This window comes from Protopterus annectens, chromosome 7.part0 (assembly GCF_019279795.1).
Source record: "Protopterus annectens isolate FY-2018-M chromosome 7.part0, PAN1.0, whole genome shotgun sequence".
In the NCBI taxonomy this organism is placed as follows: Eukaryota; Metazoa; Chordata; order Ceratodontiformes; family Protopteridae; genus Protopterus; species Protopterus annectens.
This window is the reverse complement of record NC_056739.1, coordinates 1824376053-1824395254: the sequence shown is the minus strand read 5'-3', so window position 1 is coordinate 1824395254 and position 19202 is coordinate 1824376053.

Genomic DNA, 19202 nt, shown 5'->3' with positions numbered 1-19202 from the left:
AACAAGCTGCTGTAGGAGGTCTCTGTCCACCCCATAGTGCTCCACTATCTCCAGCTCATGTAGCCCCTGGTAAGTTACGCTGGGTCTGTAAAGTCTTATGTCACCTCACTAAGGGTTGTTCAGCAGCATTCACATCCTCACCACCCTCAGCCTCCTGCACATGTTGGTCTATGTTGCCTGCTGCAGCCCTTCTCATTTGGTTGGACTGTGTTGAGAAATGTCTTCGCATGTATACACCGGTGGTGTAGAGTGTGGAAGAAACCTGTGTGTATGGTGCTTGCTCACTTTACCGTAGTGTTCTGGGGCGGGCTGGCCATGTAATCTGCTGTTTGTGCTGATTATCACCTGTTTGTGCAGCCTGTTCACCTTGACTACTCCACTAATGCTGTTGTCCCTCCCAATTTCACCAGGCAGGTATAGACACACCCCTAGCTTAGGCGTACTAAGGCAGGAGCAATCCCGAGGCACAGGTCTCCAATGTACGTACAGTATGCCTGACCTCCCTCCCATGCTTCCACCTATATTCAAGCCCTGCACCCGGCTATCTACACACATACATTCTTGGGATCTACATCACACCCTGGGGATAAATGGGATTCACTATTGTCAACCTCATTTGCATAGTATAGTCTTCTAATGCATAGTTATATGACCCATACTGACCTTCCATATTAATAACCACTGCTTACTGTTGCTCAGATCCGTACACAACTGGTTAAAGGTGCCTTACTATCACCATGTTCGATGCCCCTTGGTCTTCTCAGCAACAAAATAACCGGTCTCTACATGACTAGAACCCGGGACCCTGCACACCACACATGATGTGCTTTACCACTACACCATGCCAGATGTAGCTGCATCCAAGGTGATCACGTACAGATCATCCAGCACAAACATTCAATAGTGCTAATGTCCACATACATATATGTATATATCTATGTCTATCTATCTATATCTATGTATATTATATGTATATATATATATATTTATATATCTATATATATATATATATATATATATATATATATATATATATATATGTATGCACACACACACACACACATATATATATATATATATATATATATATATATATATATATATATATATATATATACACACACACACATACGTAGATATTGCATTTATATCACAACAGCAGACCACATGACAACAAAGCATTAGCCAAGAATGAAAAGGAAACCACATGTGCCACCTGCATTATGTAGCGGTGTTACTATCAAGGCAAGTGTGTTTTGTTGCATCACACGGGTCAGACTGTATTAAGGGTAAGAGTAGGGCTGCTGACATTTACTCACCAGACCTATTGGCGAATGTATGTGTTGACAACCCAGTGTCTTGGGCGATTATGACATTTGTGGACACTATATAGGAAAGCAACAAAACACACTCAACACATTCTGAAGCTAGCCACCCACAGATACCAACACATAGGATAGGACTGCCAAACACACACACACCTGTCATGCCTTGGAATCGAGCACCTACCTGTCTATTCTATCACACTACAGCATTACATAGTTACAGAATGGGCTATCGAGATTACTGGATCACAGCACTCCCAGAGGCATACTTCTAGGTGGGTGACATCATCAGCAAAGGCAAAGACACCGATAGGGATTGTATGGAGAGTGAGCAGTCTAAAAGCATTAGGTCTGTCCCCAGGCAGCTGGAAACACACACACACATGGCAGGGCTGGGATTAGAACATAGACCTGACTACCTTATTACACTACAGCATTACACACTTACAGAATGCACTACCGAGATTACTGGATCACAGCACTCCCAGAGGCATACTTCTAGGTGGGTGACATCATCAGCAAAGGCAAAGATGCCGATACTGATTGTATGGAGAGTGAGCAGTCTAAAAGCATTACTCTGTCCCCAGGCAGCTGGAAACAAGCACACACGGCAGGGCTGGGATTAGAGCATAGACTTGACTACCTTATCACACTACAGCATTACGCGGTTACAGAACGCGCTACCGAGATTACTGGATCACAGCACTCCCAGAGGCATACTTCTAGGTGGGTGACATTATCTGCAAAGGCAAACACGCCGATAGGGATTGTATGGAGAGTGAGCAGTCTAAAAGCATTACTCTGTCCCCAGGCAGCTGGAAACACACACACACAGTAGGACTGGGATTAGAACATAGACCTGACTACCTTATCACACTACAGCATTACACAGTTACAGAATGCGCTAACGAGATTACTGGCTCACAGCACTTCCAGAGGCATACTTCTAGGTGGGTGACATCATCAGCAAAGGCAAAGATGCTGATAGGGATTGTATGGAGAGTGGGCAGTCTAAAAGCATTACTCTGCCCCCAGGCAGCTGGAAACACACACACACACAGCAGGGCTGGGATTAGAACATAGACCTGACAACCTTATCACACGACAGCATTACGCAGTTACAGAACACGCTACTGAGATTACTGGATCACAGCACTCCTAGAGGCATACTTCTAGGTGGGTGACATCATCAGCAAAGGCAAAGACACCGATAGGGATTGTATGAAGAGTGAGCAGTCTAATAGCATTACTCTGTACCCAGGCAGCTGGAAACACACACACACACTCGTCAGGGCTGGGATTAGAACATATACCTAATTACCTTATCACACTACAACATTATGCAGTTACAGAATGTGCTACCGAGATTGCTGGATCACAGCACTCCCAGAGGCATACTTCTAGGTGGGTGACATCATCAACAATGGAACAAATGCCAGTAGGGATTGTATGGAGTGTGAGCAGTCTAAAAGCATATTCCTGTCCCAAGGCAGACAGAGACAAACACACGGCAGTGGTGTGAGCAGAACATAGACCTGACTACCTTATCACACTACAGCATTACGCAGTTACAGAATGCGCTACCGAGATTACTGGATCACAGCACTTCCAGAGGCATACTTCTAGGTGGGTGACATCATCAGCAAAGGCAAAGATGCTGATAGGGATTGTATGGAGAGTGAGCAGTCTAAAAGCATTACTCTGTCCCCAGGCAGCTGGAAACACACACACACACAGCAGGGCTGGGATTAGAACATAGACCTGACATAGACAGAGACATAGAGGAGCTCTCTGAGCATGGAGCCCAGGCCGGTATGACCCTGACCTTGAGTAGCATCTTACCCTCACCAAGAATGATGCCACAATATGAAGACAAGATGATCAATTTCAACAATTGGCTTAAGTATTGGTGTCATTCAAAGGGGATCCAATGCCTGTCAGCCTGGGATGACATGCTCGACAAGCCACGATGCTTCGCTAGGGACGGCTTGCACCTGTCACCCCTGGGCTTTCGGATATTGGCAAAGGCTCTTGCTACCCCCATAGTGCCTTTTTTAGGCAAGGCTCAAAGACAAACCCACCTCCATAGGTATCACAAGGGATAAGAAACTAAGAGTAATGCTACTCAACGCCAGAAGTCTAAACCTCAAGATGCATGCACTCGAAACTCTCCTTAGCATGGAGAACATCGATATCTGTGTAGTAACAGAAACCTGGTTCAAGGCTCCTGAGAGCACCCCAGCACTACCAGGTTATACCTCATACCATGCTTTTCGGCCCCAAAACTTGGACGAACCACAAAAGGAGGGAGTATCAATATTGTCAAAGATACCCACATCTCCAGGTTGGTGGCACAGCACGAAGCATCAGAGACTATCCATGTGCAACTAACAGTGGGTAAAACTGCCTTCCAGTTTATAGCCTGCTACAGACCACCCTCCCAAACACAGGAACCCCACTCGGCCTTCCTGAGAATACTGGAAAATATGAAGGTCTCTCCAAACACCATTATATTGGGCGACTTCAACTACCCAAACATAGACTGGGAGCATTACTCTAGCTCCAGCACCCTAGCCCAAAGGTTCCTAGAATTTATAAACTCAAATGCTATGGAACAACTTGTTACCACTCCCACAAGAGGGGAAAACATACTGGACCTGATCATCACTAACATGGGGACACTATGCTCCAGACCAGAAGTGTATCCCTCACTGGTAAGATCAGACCATAAACTAATCTCACTGGATATTCACATCCCGACCCCACCCCCCTGCCCAGAAAACCACAGTGAATAACTTCTCTAAAGAAAATTTCACACGCCTCAAAACCGAGGTGGAATCCTTCAAAGCCCCCGGGCCTGTGGAAAATACGGCCCAGACCGCAGAATCCTTTATAAATGCATTCTATGAACACCTTCAGGAATGCATGGATCATGCAATCCCAAATAAAACCAAGACCCAGTCCTCCAAAGGCAGGCATCCTGTCTGGTGGACCCCAGCCATAAACAAACTATACAATAGAAGGAGGAAGCTACTACATGATAGAGCAAAATCCCAAAAAGGGAAGGCATCTCTGATCAGTATTAGCAAAAAACTACGGGCACTCATAAAATCGTCTAAGGCCAGCTTCGAGAGAAAAATTGCACAGGACACCAAGGATAATCACAAGGCTTACTTTAGTAATGTTAGGAACCTAGGTGGGAATTCCCAGATATGCTCAGAATTAGTCCAAAATGACAAAAAATACACCGAGCCCACAGACATTGCCAACATCCTAGCTGACAGGTTCAGTGCAAACTTCTCCCCCCCTCCCCACCAAAAGGGCAAATATCTATCCCAACAGAGTGCTGCCCCCCTGACATCTCAGATGCTCAGGTAAGAGCCGCCCTGTCCAAAGCAAAAAAAACACAGCATCAATGGGACCAGATGGTGTCCCGGGCTGCGTCCTACATGAACTCCAAGAAGAGCTAAACCCAAACATAAAACTACTGTTCAATCTTAGTCTTACTACAGGATATGTACCCAAAGAGTGGCGTACAACAACAGTGGTCCCTCTCCACAAAGGTGGTGCCTCAACGGATCCTGGAAACTATCGCCCCATAAGCCTGACTAGCTTGGTCTGCAAAGCTATGGAAAGGATCATCATGGACCTCATAAATAAAGATATTGGGGACCTACAGACACTGGATCCTACCCAGTTTGGCTTTGTTAAGGGCAGATCCTGCCTCTTCAACCTGGTCGATTTCTTTGAAACAGTCACCAAGGCCATTGACAAGGGGAAGGTGGTCCACACAGCCTACCTGGACCTCGCAAAAGCCTTCGATACAATACCCCACTCTGGCATTATAGATAAGCTCACCAGCTTAAAAATAAACCCCTATGTCACTAGATGGGTTGCAAACTGGCTCAAGGACAGAACCCACATGGTTAGAATTGCTGGAGACATGTCAGACTCCAAACCAGTTACAAGTGGCATCCCACAAGGCTCAGTCCTGGGACCTCTCTTGTTCAGTATATATTTCTCGGTGGTACAGGCCAACATGGAAGGACTGTGGCTGACCAAGTTCGCAGATGACTGCAAACTGGGCGCCATAATCAACTCTCCAGCCGACACAAGCATCCTCCAAAAGGGCCTCATAGAAACAGACAACTGGTGCCAGAGCCATGGCCTCAAGCTAAATGCCAAAAAGTGTATAGTCATCCCCTCTGGCAAAAACAAAGTGCCCACAAATTACCACATAGGTGGTAATCCATTAAGTACAGAAGAAGTCATTAAGGACCTGGGGACCCAAGTTGATAGCAATCTCTCATTTGACAACCACGTGGCCAAAGTGGTTAGAAAAACATTTTATATAGCCCACCTAATCATGAAGGGATTCACATCTAGATCAGGGGAGGTCATCGTGCCTCTTTACTCATCCCTCATCAGGCCCATAATTGAGTACAATGCCCTTTGGGATGTACCTTACCAGACACCTGCAGCAACTGGAAAGACCCCAAAAGTACCTCACCAAGAGGATCAAAGGGCTCAAACAGATGCCATATGCTGCCCGGTTAAAGAAACTCCAGCTCTACTCAGTGGCATACCACCTGCTCAGAGGCGATCTGTGCCTGACGTATAAAGCCATGTCCAACCCAGAATTAATGGACATGCTGCACCTCAAAAAATCCAAATCCCATCGAGCTACGCGCTCGAGAGACTTGAACCTCAGCACTGAAATAAATAGGACATGCTGGAGGGACAGATTCATAACCCAGAGGCTCCCTTCACTCTGGAATAGAATCCCAGTCCAGGTTAGGCAGAGTCCCACATTGACTTTCTTCAAGAGGAATCTTGATGAGTGGATGGGAGATCGTAGGTTTACCCCGGCTATCACTTCTGTGTCACTGTTAGACAGGGGCACAGTATACTAACCTCAAAAAAAAGGCATAGCAAAATTAATTTAAAATGGGTGCCGAAAGCCAAACACACTCTGGCTAGGCTTATAAATGCCCTAGGGCAGATAGCCTAGTATGAACCTATGAACCTATGAACCTATGAACTGGCTATCTATGGAGCACTATTACAACACTACATAGATACGAAACGCGCCACAGACAGTACACCTTTCAAGACAGTCAATATGACCTTCTAGGAATGCAGACATCGACATGGATGCTGGCAATTGCGGTGTACATACCTGTGAACCAGTGTGTTCAATGTTGGAATCCATTCTGATGTGGGGTATGGCCATCTGTTGCCTGGATAACCACTATTGCTATACAGGATTACAATGGTCATGCCCATACACAGAGGCACATAACCGACACAAGGTGTCACTAGGCATGCTCACACACTTAGAAGCACACGTCAGTTTGGAATGCACTATGTGTCCATCTACACAACGGCGTACTGGGCATGCTCACACACTTAGTAGCAAAGGGCTGTCTTGTATGCTCACAGATTCTAAACATGGAAGGGCACAGTGTGTTGATAGTCATCATTGTTAGCATGAATGCTGCACTACATATGTCTGACTCCGGTCTTCTACACAACGTCTGCTGCTGTCCATCACCTTAGCTGTACCAATCTAATCCTGGTACACTAATACCACCTGTGGTGTTGTCCTGGCAAGAGTGGTTACGTCACACATGTAGTACTTACATAGACGAAGAACCTGAGACCAGGTAAACACCCTGACACCTACAGGACAACTGCATTGTATTTGTATGCTAAACAGTGCTAGATGTGTAGTGTTCGTAATCATAGCTGCCAATCTAGATTCAACAATGGGGAATAGTGACATCTGTGCAGTGAGGAACACCTGGCATAAGGCTCAGTTGTGCACAATAGCACTACCACTCTATACTTCAGATACAGACAGGTGGGCCATAAGACCATTACGGTCCGCTCCAGGTGTTATTGTCCCCACGTACATGAAGGCCACTCACATGTACTGACCAGTACACTCTCAAAAGCCATCACAGATGTGTCAGGTGCAGATCACAGTGGTAAATGCTGCACTCTAGTATATAGCCCTCATGCATCACCATGTCCTAGGACCAGCAACACACATCCATACATTAGTACAACACCATGTTACTCATGACCAGTGGACTGTACCTAGCTCTACAGCAACTGTGCAGACTACCCATGTACTGACAGGGTTCCATCATGTGTTATGCAATGCACTGATACCACTATTCATAACCAGGTTGGCTGTACACATAACAGGGGCCCTGGGTCTTATACAGCTGTAACAGATAACTGTTGCTGTACACCAGACATCACACGCATGTTTGGATATGACATACATATAACTGCCGTGGATATGTACATGCCCCCCACACACACAACACATATGTACATAGCATAGCTATTGCTGTCCTTCGTGCAGACACCTGGCTACAGCGATTACACGCATGCACATGGAAGGTAGGTCCATGGCTGTTGAATGCTAACAGTACATAAGGTAGCAATGTTGACTGAATTAACATTCCCTCTGTATTGGTTACCCATGACAACTATCATATCATACAACAGTCCATGTGTCATGTATGTCATCACACATGTTCACCAATTGCAATGTATACAAACATGGCTACATGACAGGAATGTAGGACCTATACACATGTACATGTAGTGGTGTGCATTCAGCTACTATGCATGTGCAGTAGCTGATGTTTGCAGTTCATCTGTGTCTTACTACAACATGCAGTTGCAATGCAGCCCCATCATTGACACCTGTATATGGTGAAATACTGACAGTACGATAAGATGTACATCAGTTATGGATGGATGTGTGTACATAAAGTGGTGGTCCACCTTTGAAGATGGATGTTTGCTGAAGACAGCTCACAGGTGTGTCACAAGCCATCCTACAATAACATGTGCAAACAGTAAGCTATGTTTCTGTTAACTGAAGGTGAAGACATACAACCTACACAGCAGTCAGGGTGTCACTGACTGTAAACCACTTGACACCTGTAACACTTAAGTCCTCCCATGTGCATATAGCAGCACAATTGCCGAAGGTAGCATCGGTACACATTGTAATGCGGACAATACTGCTGCATGTCTGTCAGACATATCATAAGATAGCAGGTGTTTGATTCACAGTACTGCCATGTGTGTTTGCTTGTGTGACCATATATGCCATGTATGGTGGGGAATACATCCCAGTTGTTATACACCCCTGTACACTGTTGTAGAGATCTGTACATACTGCAGTGTAGAAAGCAAGACATAGGCAGGGGTGGTGTGTGTATCACACACATGTTAGCTATCTGTATGTGCATGACATTTGTGGACTCCAGTGTGTGTGTGTGTGTATGTATGTATGGCTGTCTGGTGCATGGAGTAAGGATGTATGCTACCATTGAGAACAGATAGGGCCCCTACCCCTCAAGGTGATGCAATCTACTACCCTGTTGATGCCATCAGTCTTAGGCATTACTGACTACCTGTACATGTTCATTCTCTGTGTGGCCTCATGTGGGTGCACAGTACTGTAATGGTGATTACCACATAGGCATGGGTCCTCACCTCAACACTATCAAGTGTGCGTTATAGTGACGTTGACCCTGTGAGTTTGGGCGTGTTACTGTGTGTGTCTGTGTATGTCTGTGTGTGTTCTCATCCTGTAATGTGAAAGTGTATTACTGCTACACAGTGAGGCCTCATGATATCAACTGGCCCCTACCCTTGACATCAGCTAGACCGCTGTGTGAACCCCCCACACCATGTAGCTGTACCTGTGATGTCACCCGGTATGGATGTCACGTCTCTAGCCACTGTAGCCTAGTACACAGCTCACATGGTCCTGGATCAGTAGATGTGTAGATATCTTTGGAATGTCAGCCTTTCTAACAGTGAGGTTGAGGCTACGTATAGCATGCTGGTATTGCCATCCATGCCTGTGAGTACTCCACATTTACACATGTGAAACTGCAAACACTGGTACTTAATGACACATGCAATTAGACCTTAAGGAGGGAAGCAGGGCATCATTACCAACATGCTGTTAGTGTGGTTACCGACACATACTGTGAACATAAAACAATGCATTCTAACTGCAAACACTGTTACGTAATGGCACATGAAATCAGACCTCAAGGAGGGACACAGGGCATCATTACCAACATGCTGTTACTGTTGCTACCAAGACACATACTGTGAACATAAAACAATGAATTCTAAACCTGTACTACATGGTATGTCTGCTGCGTGTCAACAGTACACAACAATTGTAATATACACTTATCTCACTATTCTGTTCACCCTGTGCATCAAACCATATGAGCATGTCCCTGCACCGATGGTGTGGATGACAGGGATGCGGCACAGGCATCATCATATGCACAGGGTGATAATGTTTGCCAGGGGCCTAGGCTGCATCAGTGGATGACATCATGTGCGTGGGTTAGGGCCTGTGATCTAACTGGACATGTGTGGTTGTTATGCATGTGGGTGTTGCGGTGCCCTGCAGATGTTTCTGGTGTGTGCGTGTATGTGTGCACAAAGTTCTGCTATGTATCTGGCTTACACAGGGGTATTATTGACAGCTCCAGATTGTACAGACCAGGATTTACAGCTCACTGTGTCCGGCCACGTGACCTGTGCCTGCCAGGGGTTGCACGGGCAGTACCAGACAGAGGTACAGATTGGGTACTGTCCGATGACACATGTCCACTGGAACTGTGTCCCCACTGGGACCATCCAGGGCCACATCCACATGGCCTGCTGTGTCCTGGTGTGGACAGCACAGCACCAGCTGCACTGCTGCTGCTACCAGCACTATGGGAGCGGGCATGTAAGGTTGCTCATTCGTGTAGACCTGCACCAGGTGGTGTAGCTGGCCTACGTCCACGTGGCCTACACCTCACTACTACCAGATGTTCCAGCACTGATAGCTCATGCTCGTGGATTGCCATGCCACGGTCAAGGATTCCAACCAAGTCACCCAATCGCCTGTCCAAAACATCAGCAATCTGCTGTTGAGCATTTGCCAATGCCTGGATGTTTTTGTTTAAAGAATGGATAGCAGCCCTCTGAAGCCTCTGCCCTTCTTTGTTCTGCCATTCAGCACATGCCTGTGCCACCATTACAGTCTGAAACATGTGTCTGGTGACACCAGCTGCTGCACTCTGTCATGCAGGTGCATGTCGGCCAGAGGTCCTCCTATGAGCGGCACTGGCCACATGCCTGTGTGGCACATCTGCAGTCATTTCACTGTCAGCATGGTGTAAAGACACACCTTCCATAGCCACCACACGTTCCTGTTCCAAGCTAACACATGGTAACCTTCCTTCCTCTACGGCCACTGGTGCTGGGGTATGTGTTGGCATGAGAACTGTGTGCGGGGAAGAGGGGGATATAGGTGAGATGGCAACCAATGGCACAGATTCAGCGCCTGACAACCCTGCCTGTACCTCAAGCATATGTTCATCACTGCTAGAGTCTGTGGGGACACTAACATCAGATGGACCGCAGGAGGGCAACGCACCTACATCACCTGTGAAGGCAAACAAAGAGTCTACATTACAACAGAGACAGACAAACACACACACACTCACAGACACACACACAGACACACACAGACACACACAGACAACCATGCATGTGATATGACAGAAGGCATGCAGCATGCATGTGATACAGCAGACGGCATGCAGCTCAGACTTTAATAGTGTTAGTTAGCATACACCCCTGGGTTGCACACAACAGCAAGCATGTGTCATAGAAGAAGCCATGCATTTCACACAATCATGATAGTAAGCATGCATCCCTGTGATACACCATGTGGACCAGCATAGGTTAACAGTACACATGGCTGATGTGAGGCATATGTCTTTGACATTAACATGTAGTATGACATGTAATCTGCTGATGTGTGCAGTGACATGCATACATGTTTGACACAATGGTGTCCTGACATGTACAGCGGTGTAATGGTGTCACATTGCAGTGTTGTCTGTATGCCTTACAGATAGAATGCACTTTTAGCAGATGTGCATGACCATTGTAGGGTAGTATGAGGCGTCTATATTGCTATACAGTGTGAAGTACAGACACAATGCCATTGCATGGAATCATGAGGCATCTCTATTGTTATACAGTGTGGAATACACATACAGTGCATAGCCATGACTGCGTGCATACACAATACATAAATACTGTGGATTGTGACCCACGTCGCTGAGGTGTATACACACTAAACCATGCTGTGTCATGTGTGACAGGTCACCAGAAGACATACGGATGACACCCCTGCACAACTGTTAACATTTCTTAGCTGCCTGGCAACCGTGTCCACACATGGCAGACTGGTCAATACACCATGTCCCACATGACATTTATGTACCACACACACAAGGTGCACAGCTGACAGTGATGTCCAACAGCAGCAAGGGAAATGTACGGTATCTCTGGCCTGATGTGGTGTCTGTGTATGTATGTGGAAGCTGTAAAGGTGACTACTTTCATGCTGTGACACAGTCATGATTTTCAACACATCTTATGTGGTCAAATTAAGTGACACCTCCACAAGCTGTGCACAGGCTGATAGGATGTCCAGTGTTTCACATCTACTATATAACCATTCAACAAAGGCTATAGTTGGACCATGTGTAGACAATGTGCAACAGGGTGTACACACATACACATCACATCTACTGTGTGTTACTTCATGTCTCTGGCCATCCTCCAAGGCCATGTGTGAACATGTGTTCACCAAATGTGTGTGATGGCCATCTATCTCACATGTCTGTGTTGTCCCATATGACATACACCCATAGATGTCAGATACTCCAGTGTCCACAGGGTTATGCAGACAAAGGGTTGTATGTTGGGTATGTGGGGTATGTTTTATGGGATAGTGAGACAATGTTGCAGCCGGACCACTACATGTCTGGGACATGTCAGATGGCACATCACGATGTCTGCACTCATTGCAGGGGCACATTCCACAATGGTGAATCATGTGGGCTGCCCATATCCCAGCTCACTGTGTAGTACTGTTTGCGTACCCCACATGTGTTCTTCTGATGTATAGTACATATTCCTACATTGAACAATGCCTCCACAGTTGTATGCACAGCTGTCCACACAACTAGCAATGACAGTTACTGTGGTTTCATGTTGGTGTTTCATTTGGTTTGTATATATTGCACATGGGTAGCCAGTGTGATTGATGAAAGATGCGACCTGTATATCGTGACTGGACCATACATTATGTGTACATGTGTTAACTGGCCACATGGCAAATAGATCTGTGCATTCACATGCCTGATACTGATAACTGTCCCACCTGCAATGGCCTGCTGTCTCTGCGGCACGCCAGAGGTACCTGTATAGGGGTGACACAGCAGTTTGATCATTATCCATGACTGTATGACAGCTACAGGGTGCACTGTGCATGTTAACACATTTGCCAGTACAATAGCATATACTATGGAGTATGCACATGTGTGCATACACAGGGTAGCATACTATAGTTTGCGGCATGTATGTAAACATACCTTGCATATATTACATTACATATTGTACAGTGACACATACAACTAAATGGGATATAATATTTATATGTGCAGTAGTCACTTACCAGGCAACTCCAGGCTCGGTGGTTGGGAGACACCCACCTTCACGATGGCAGCTAGAGTTTGTAGATGCTGTTCTGATGGGGTCCCCAGGCTGGCCACTCACACCTACCGGGAGCTACTGGCCAGCCTGGGGTCCCCAGGCTGGCCAGTAGCTCCGCAGGTGTGAGTTGGGGCTGTGTTGGTGACCTACCACCTGTTCTACCTTGTTCCCTGGCGATTGCATTGGCATGCTGTTTTGCATGTCGGATCAGGTCCGTGCAGTGTCTGCACACCTGCTGGTAGGTGAGGTTATGGCCATCCACATCATTAACCCTCCTGAAGTTCCTGCCACAGGTCATCACGCTGCTGGGCATGCTGTGGCACATGGCTGAACAGTACCTCATAGTTATCCTGGAGGTATGGTATGAGGGCATCATCCTCCAAGCGGCTATATGCTGGCAGTCATGATCGAGGCATTATCTGGAAGACATAATGATGGAGACAGTTCACAGCATCTCAGAGATGCACAGAGATACAGCTGCACATACATGTGTATTACATTTAGTACATATGAACAGTTGTCTTTCCAAATCGTCATGACACTGACATGTTTGTTTCACACACATGTAACACCCGATGGTGATTGGATATTATCACCATATATGTGTGTCACCTCATTACATTGCTCATACTCCATGTGAATGCTGTCTTGATGTGGGCATGTCTGTTTGCCTGTACTGGTGTTCTTACCTATCAGCACATGCCTGGATGTGTGCACATTAATGCTGTTGACCTTGATGCTGTGTATATGTCACATATCATCACATACACTGCCTTAACAGACATGGGCAGTGACAATGCAGACATGCGCACGGAAACCTTTACATGCATGTGTTTTGCTATATACATCTACATGGCACTGTACAGCAGTTCAACATCCTGCCACATATCGCCTGTGTTGCACATGTGATACACATGGGACAATGGCTAGCCAGATGGTATTCGCAGGGATGGTTATTAACTATAGCATGTACGGCCAAGATCATGTAGTAGTGTGTATGCCCTGGGCCATGTATGGGCATAGGATGTAAGGTTTTCTAGCTGTATCCGACAGCCATGTTCCCGCCGATAGGTGAATCAGTGCCACATTACTGATCCAGATAGTTAATGATACATCTACCATGCGGTCATCGCACCATGTATGACAGAGATTACATGTGCAGCTTTGCTGGACAGGGTTGCATGGTATGGCAGGAGTATGCAACATGTATGGCACAGGGATCTGTCCAGCATGTGGCGACCCTTGTACTAGGAAGGTGGCTATCCATGACGTATGTCTTTCAGATCAGGATATGTACGTGTAGGATGTCCAACATCACAGTGTTGCACATGTCTTTATGCAGGGTAAGCAGCATGCTGCATAGTGGAGATGAGGATTGTGAAGGCTGGTGTTGCCCATCCAAGCATGACCAATACCCCTTAAAGGAGATATGTGATCTGATATTGGTCACTTGAGTGCTGAGTATGGCTGTCCAATGATCTCCATGCTCATGGATGGCACCCTGTCATGACTTGGGTTGCCTCTTATGACTACCTAATAGGCCTGGTGATTTCACTAGCTCAGGGAGGTAAACTGCACAGCACCATCACTTACACACAGTGTCCATAATGTTGACCGCTGCCTAGGTGGTAGTTAATGGGTACAGAGTTATTAACATAGCGGTGACAATGCAATAAGCAGCAGTCAGATTGTGCACATATGTCACGCACCTCACCCAAAAAGCCCTTTCTGTATGTTGTCCACAACAGTGAGTCAGCTATTGCTCCTATGTCATGGCCATTCACATACTCACATATGCAGATGCCTCCCATTTGTCTGTGTGGTATGGGCTACAATGACGGGGGAGTATAAAACATTAACCCTGTTTTACTGTAGCTGCCACTGGTGTGATATGCACATGTCACTCAGACACCTTTTGTAGTGTTGCTTCTCTGAACAGGCCACTGGTAGAACACTCCTGTGGCATATGAAGGTACATGTAGTATACTGAGTGTAGGTTGAACACAGTATGGGTGATAATGTCCTATGACCTGTCACAGGTATGCTATGCAGTGTGAATTCATCCGTACTGTCATCTACATCTGTACTGCTAACAACATCTACGATGATTAAGGTTCATAGACTTTCAGACCATACTCAGCAGGGTAATAGTGCAGTGCCTCCCATTATGAGTGGCGTCTCCACTTTGTGGGTTGTGATAACTGTTGGTGTGATCCATTCAGTGTTTTCACAGACTGACATGAACCTATGTTTTACATGGAAATGTATGTGTAGAGAAAACTGTTTTGCCATATGTGTATTTTATGACCAGGGATTTGAACAGGTCAAATGCAGCCTGAGTGCACCTTGTACCATCATAGTTATGGTTACAGGGGCTCTGTAGTGTTCATGGATATGTGATTGTGTAGCTGTTGGGGGGGGGGCAGTGAGTTTATGTTATCCAACACCCTATCTGTATTGCTTATTCATGCTCAGCACATGTTCAGAACATGTAAGCACTTCATGAGCTACTAATTACTATATCACTCAATCCTACTCATTTTCTACAGGTAAACACTGTTTGTCCTTACATTTCCAAAATGCTTACAGTAAAATAGCTGTTGTACACACTTACCTCACATATCTTGTGAGAAATGGTTGAATATACAGGCATGTCCAAGTGTCAATTACCAGTGTTATTGCCTGTCTATATGATGAATATGGGCAACATGAGGCAATATAGCAATTGTCTCATGTACACAGTCAATGCTCACCTCCTGACATACGACACTACAGCCTGTGGGAGATGCTCATATGTAGCCATGCTGGAGGTAATGCTCTCTCCAACCCAGACTTAACCTGACAATCATGTGGGGATATTAAACATTTGCAGCACACCCCACTCATCACATAGTCTCACTAGATCTCCACCACCGCAGTCCACACATAGTAAGACTACATTTGCGGAGCCTCTCCATACTACTCTGTGTAGGCAACAGAGGCAGCCCCCATCACCAAACACAACACCAATTATTTATAGCCCACAGACTCATGTGTGCCCATCAACTACCGCCAATAGGGTGTTATAACATACCCAACACACTAGTCATAGGTGACTCTGTAGGCGGTCACACTAATGTCCCACTCAGCAAGCTACACAAGGTGATAGTCACTTTCATCTGGCTGTCGGGTAACAGGATCCACAACATAACCTATGCACTCAGGTCACTCCTCAACAGGTACAATATGACTGTCATTTTCCACGTTAGTGTGAATGCCCTGAGAAGTAACTTCCTGGACTACATGTACAGGGACATGCAATAGCTCTCTGATCTTGTAGCCCAGGCAGGTATCGCCCAAGCCCTGAGAAGCATTCTGCATTAGTCCAGACTGATAACACAGTACAACGACAGAATTATTCATTTCAACAGTTGCCTATGCTTCTGGTGTCATTCCAAGGTATTCAGTATCTGTCTGCTTTGAATGACATGGTCGACAAACCACAATGCTTTGGCACAGATGACCTGCACCTGTCAGCCCTGGGATTATGGATAACATCTAAGGCTCTTGCTGCTCCTATACTGCCTGTTTTAGACACATTTCAAATAACATATTCACCACCAGAACAGGTACAGGCAAGCAAAACCTGAGGGTAATGTTACTCAATGCTTGACATCTTCATCTCAAACGCACTCAGCCGAGGCACTACTTATAATGGACCACTTCGATATCTGTGCAGTGACTGTGTCCTGCTTCTAGGCTCTGGAGAGCACCCCTGCACTGACAGGCTATTATGCAGACCACACCTTTCAGTCATGTAACCAGGACCGGAACATCCACGGTGGAGGTGTGCCCATATTTCACAAGGATGTACACACCTCCATGCTGGTTGCTTAGCACAATGCATCAGAGGTAATCCAAGTGCAACTAACTGTGGCCAAAACTGCTATACAAATTGTAGCTTGCTACGGATTCCACACCATACCCCACAGTTAACGGCCCTCATTTCTTGGTGTACTGGAAAGTAGGGTTCAAACAGGAACTACTGATGTGAGACTGACACTACCCCACACTTAACTGCGATACCTACTCATGTACCGACACATTAGGCCAACACTTTCGGGGATTCATAACCTAGAATCGGCTGGATCAACCTATACACACCACCACCAAGGCCAAAAATATCCTAGACCTGGACATTACCAACATGTGTGACTGGTGTTCCACACCTGGGGTTATTCCCTCGTTGGTCAGTTCCGAACGTATGATAATCACCCTTGTTATACACATCCCGGCACCACACCCTTCACGGAAACCACAGCACAATATTTCTACAAAGCCAACTTCAGGCTTCGTATGACAGCAATAGTAAACGTTATGACACCTGTGCAGATGGATAATATAGTTACAAACACTGAAACATTCACAACTGCACTTCATTAGCTCTTACATGACTGCATGGATCATGCTATCCCAAACAGAGCCATGACGGTACCCACCAGATAACGGATGCCACTCTGGGGGTCCACTGCCATGGACATAATGTCCGACAGAAGGAGGAGACTGTTGCAAAATAGGGTACACTCCCATGGGTGGGGTAGCTCCCTGGTCAGCCTCAGTAGGAATCTGGGATCCCTTATCACATCCTCCGAAGCTAGCTATGTAAACATTACTGCAACACATTCCAAGGACTACTACTAAGCGTTATGGAGGTATGCCACTACTCTCAATGGCAAAATCCACATCTGCTCTCACATACAACGGTTAGGCAGGAACATTACAGAACCGACTGATATTGGCAACATCCTGGCAGATAGGTTTAATACTAACTTTAGACCCCTTTCACACCCTACAGGGCCCAAATCTATACAGGAACAATGCAGAGTTCCTGCGGTCACAACGATGCAGTTCAGACCTGCTATCTCTAAAGCCTGGAACACAAACTCCATGTGACCGTCAACTCCAACATCCCAGGCTGCAATTTACACAAACCTCAGAACGACATGGCTCCCCACATGGGAACCAAATTCACTAATAGCCTTGTATCAGGCATTGTGGACCCTGAATGGTGCACAGCAACAGTTATCACACTCCACAAAGGTGGCGCCACAATGGACCAGAGAAACTATTGCCCTATACGCCTGACTAGACAGTTCTGCAAGGCTATGGAGAACATCTTCATGGAAGTCATTCACAGAGACATTGGTGGCCTCCAAACCTTTGATACCACCCAGGTTGGATTTGTTAGGGCCAGACCGTGCTCTCCTACACCTGGTGGAGTCCTTTGAGACAGTTACCAAGGTAGTAGATGACAGTAAGAAGGTCCACACAGCCTACCTTGTCCTCTCTTTGGCTTTCTACACCATTCACCATTCTGGTATTGTCAATATACACATCCACCTGCACAGCGACCCATATGTCTCGAGATGTTATGCAAAGTGGCTCACGGACAAGACACATGCAGTGAGGGTAGCATACCATCAGTTACAATTGGCGTACCCCAGTCCTCGGTCATAGGGCCCCTCATGTTTGGTATATGCTTCCCTGAGGTACAGTCTAGCACAGAAGGACTTTCCCTGGATAGGTTTCCAGACGACTGCAAACTAGGGGCCATGATTGATTCACCAGCTAATACAGACACCCTCCATAAGGGTGTCACTGTGATGGATACCTGGTGTCGGTAACATGGCCTCAAGCGACAACAGAAGCAGTACTGCCCCAGACACAACCTACAATTAAAGAAGAGGAGGAGTCCACATTAGAAGAAGTTAGAACAAGACTAAGAAAAATGAAGTCAGGGAAAATTGCAGGCTCAGATGACATCACAGCAGATATGATAAGGATTTTGAGTGATATAGGGAAGAAATGTCTCTTGAGGATACACATAGCAGTATGGAGGAAAAGATGTATCCTAGATGACTGGAGAATAAGTATACTAGTGCCAGTGTGCAAGAACACAACTGTGGGCAGTATAGAGGTATCAAAATCTTGTCACACTGCATGAAAGCTTTGGACAGGGTGACTGATAAATGAATACACAGAGCAGAAGTAGGTATGATGGAATATGAGCAGTCTGGATTCAGATCAGGATGCAGAATTACAGGCCTGATGTTTGCAGTGAGGCAGATAGTTGAGAAAAAAGCTAGAGATGAAGAAAGACTCCAACTTGGCATTCCCAGCATAAAGGAGGCATATGACAAGGACCCAAGAAAGCTGATTTGGGTTATCTGGTGATAGTTTGAAGTTCCAGAAACATTGGTAGAGACAAACAATAAATTG